Raw genomic sequence first — 4,020 nt, 5'->3', positions numbered from 1 at the left:
ACACACACACACACACACACACACACACACACACACACACACACACACACACACACACACACACATATATATATATAGACGTATATATATATATATAAAAAACGTATATATACAAAACGAATCATTAGAATCGTCTAAAATAACTTTTTATGCACTGACTTAAAAAGAAATAATTAAAAAAAATAATTGAAGCAAATTTGATGATCCTTGTATTAATTAAAAATATCAAGGCAATTTCGTCGGGGATAAAAATAAATGCAATGCACAATTTTGAATAATTTTAAATGTTAGTCAAGAAAACACACATCTGTTTCAAGAAAGAATTGCAATTTGTGAAATATAATAGGAAGCTATTTTAGATGATGGTTCTTAATAAATTCATTCTATATATATATTCATATATTCATAGTATATATAATATTCAGAGGGTCGCGGAATTACCGGAAGAGCTCCCAGTGTGTATTTTTTTTTTTTTTGTATTATATAAATAAGTACTAGAACCTAACCGAAAATATGGAAATACAATCGATCGGAATGGAATCCCGTGCTATAGATTCCGAAGAATGTATATGCACACGAATGAAGGCTAATCATAAACAAGCTACGCCACGCAAATTGTCAGCGTAACGCGGCTGTAGCACTGATTCGCAAAACTGATCGATATGTGCTTAACACGGCATTCGTACCGAGATCGCTTCGAATAAAGCGTTATATATTGTTCAGGAAAATCAGGCGCGCTTCCTATCGGCCTTGTTATGCTTACACTTTCGACCCTGTTTGTATCACTGGTCGACAGCTCGTCCGATGATTCTCGGACACCTTATATAGTACAGTATACGTACACGTATGTAGATGCTGATGTACAACGTACGTGCGCAACGATTGAGAAAAATGTAGGCAAATGCAGATATACCGACACGAGTTTGCGTGCACGCGGCTGATAATCACGCCGAAAATAGTCGGCTAGTGCGAAAAGAAAAACAATTAACACGTTCCTCGCGAAGTATCGGCCATGGATCGCCGAAAATGAACGGCCGTTTCTAGTTTCAAAGACTATAAGTTTCACCGTTGTCGAGCCATGTAAATAAAACCTTACTCTTCAAGAAATTCTAAAGAAAGATATATCGAGCTTCGTGTTCGAAGGACAATCGCGAATTAAATGTTATTTAATATAATAAGTAATTACTTGATATTATTATTATTAAAAGAATATAAAGAATTAGAAAACACAACTGACGTTCTCTCTCTCAAGTGCGGAATAATACGTTTATGTAATCCTGAATATATTAAAGTGAAATATGGGCAAACATGTGATGTCTCGAGTCTGATGGATAATTCATAATTTTATGCTATGCTCTTTAGGATCGGAAGGTACTGTGCCATCTTTCTCCAAGCTCGATTATATTCCTCTATCGCAATATGGCGTCTTTTATTCTGGATTCTCAGACGTTCTCGTGATTGATAATCCCGTTTAAATCAAATGATTGATCTTACTTCGCACTTTATCTCTCTTTACACTGATATTCTTCTAACGGAGTCATGGTAAAATTTCATTATTTACTATAATGTCATAATGAAATTCATTGACCGAACAGAAAAAAAAATAGAGCGATAAAGGAATATTGCATTATGTGGCATCATATTTGCTAAAATAATGCGACACAATTTCACGTTTCCAAACACACGCTACATATGCTTAAGTAGCAATGTGCACGTGATCGCCTGTGCTCTCCTTAATTTGCGTGCCTTTAACGCGGCATAGGCATGTGTTTCACGTTTGTGCTCGCTGTGCTGATCGTGCCCATCGTTCTAGATCCTCTCGTATGTTATATATTTATAAGGTGACCAGATGTCCTACTTTTTGAACAATATATTAACCTTATAATATATTACAATAAACTTTTCCTATTTGTGCCTGTACCTTGATGCAAAATCAATTTAACTTTGAAATGATAGTAAAATATGATTTCAAAGAGGAGTCTATAAAGCTTTGTGAAAATATATTGCCCAAAGAAAAACAATTAATTTTAGTTTAACTTACTATTTATCTTCTTGTCCTCTCTTTGACCTTATGTATTAAAAAAAGATAAAGAATAAATTGAATTAATTAAGCAGAATTAAAGTCAATTTATATTCATAGAAATAGGCACTGGTTTATATTCTGTTTATCATGTCTTTCTCAAAGCAAGAGAGATTAACTGATTATGTGATCGTGATTACAAAAATCTGGTCGCCTTGTACATACATCCGAACGCATTTTAGCAGCGAGCTCTATGCAAATAGCGATGACACCTCGATGTTTTCCAATAAAGTAAACGAATACAGATAATAAAGATAAAATTTTCGAAGATAACATTTTCAATTGCATACATATTTGTTTTCTTCTAAATTATAAGAATGTCTTAGAATGTGCCACTTTAAATATTATTGCAAATAAAGGTAAATGCACTACGTTATTGCTTTTTACATTTGATTCAAATTCTGATACCGTCCGTAATCCGTGGTAACGTATATCCGTGAGATATACGTTAATGCCTTGGCTTGCGTGTTTGAAAAATTATGAGTTCATATCGCTTTCCAGGGCCATAGCTATCCGCGAAGCTCCAGCGCTGCGCTACCACGGCGCAGGAACGGCAGTAACGCCGGTGCAGAAGTCGATAAACGTTCGAAAATAGCTGCTGCGTATACCGGAATAGACCGCGCGAGCATCGCGCGTTTAATTAGCTTCTCTCTGGGCTTGAAGCTTCATAGGGACTACTACTCTTCCCTGCTGCACTATCGCGCCACGCGAGTTCGGAATTAAAGCAACTTCGGGGCACTATGCACCCGGGTGCGCAAGTATTCATCTAGGATGGCAGATCTTAAAATGTGCGACGAAGTTCCTTGTTCCTTAAACACGTTATAATCCCGAACCAGAACAGAACGTCCCATGAGACGTGCGGATGTGAAAGTCTAGAGTTCGGCTCGTTTTATAGTCATTAACAGTAACGTTATTGATACCCAGAGTGCCTCTGGTCCATGTCCTACATAATGAGGTCTTCGGGGAAGCGTCGAATCCTTCCTTAAAATGTCAAAGTTTCAATTTCTTGAACTTTAAAGAATTAGACAAGAAACTTCTCCCATTTCAAGGAAATGTCAATTTTAAATCCATTTAATATATACGACAAAAAAAAACTCTGTTTAATATAAGGATCGTGAAATTCGGGACCTTCTGGGACGTAATGGAAGGATACGCTATCGTGAAAGCGGTGCGATGTAGTGAAACCACAGAGATCACCGATGCCACACATAGTTGCTTTAAACGATAATTCACATATGCAGAAAGCATCGTTAATGCTTATCGACTAGACACACGCTGAGGGAGGATAAAACAGAGAGGCAGAGAGTGAAGGGGATAGTGAGAGTGAGAATAAGATAGGCGCATGAGAGCCACGAAAGAAGTATATCTAGAGCAAAGAAGAGGGAGAATAACATCGACTCGTGCATCGAAGTAATCGAAGAGATCCCGAAGTGTCGGAGTACAGTAATCTCGTGAAGAAACATGGAATTTCCGGGCCACAAATTACGGATCTCTCCTCCATCATTGGCGTATCCCCGTTTTTCGAACCACGCGATTTATATACAACGTGTGTATCAAGGAGAGAGTTTCGGTGCTAAAACGGTTAAGTGTGTGGAGACGGTGAAGTAGCCCGTAACACTAAAATGCTATCTCGAAGTTTAGGAGGGTTTGATCTCTTCTCTCGCTCTCGGGGATCTCGGAATCATCGTCTCCTCGATCGGCAGCCAATACACGAAATAGCGTTTTATTCGTTGTCGGTCGAGTCGACATGCTCTATGTGAGTACACACTACGATACAGTCGCACATTGGTATAGTGGTTAAGAGAGAAGAGATAAAAGAGGGGACAGACAGAAGTGATAGAAAAAGAGAGCGAGAGAGAAAGAGCAAAAGAAAGAGAAAGTGAGAGTGAGAGAGAGAGAGAGAGAGAAAGAGAAAAAGAAAGAGAAAGTGAGAGTGAGAG

General features: G+C 37.9%; 1 protein-coding gene across 1 annotated transcript in view; it reads right to left on the bottom strand.

Annotated features, from left to right (window-relative positions):
- The window catches only part of LOC108751757 (voltage-dependent T-type calcium channel subunit alpha-1G), a 35,106-nt gene that overhangs the window by 27,824 nt on the left and 3,262 nt on the right, over positions 1-4,020 (bottom strand). The gene's annotated exons all lie outside the window — the stretch shown is intronic.

This window comes from Trachymyrmex septentrionalis, unplaced genomic scaffold, assembly GCF_001594115.1.
Source record: "Trachymyrmex septentrionalis isolate Tsep2-gDNA-1 unplaced genomic scaffold, Tsep1.0 scaffold51, whole genome shotgun sequence".
In the NCBI taxonomy this organism is placed as follows: domain Eukaryota; kingdom Metazoa; phylum Arthropoda; class Insecta; order Hymenoptera; family Formicidae; genus Trachymyrmex; species Trachymyrmex septentrionalis.
Note: the sequence above shows the minus strand (reverse complement) of the source record. Positions and strands in the feature narration are given on the sequence as shown.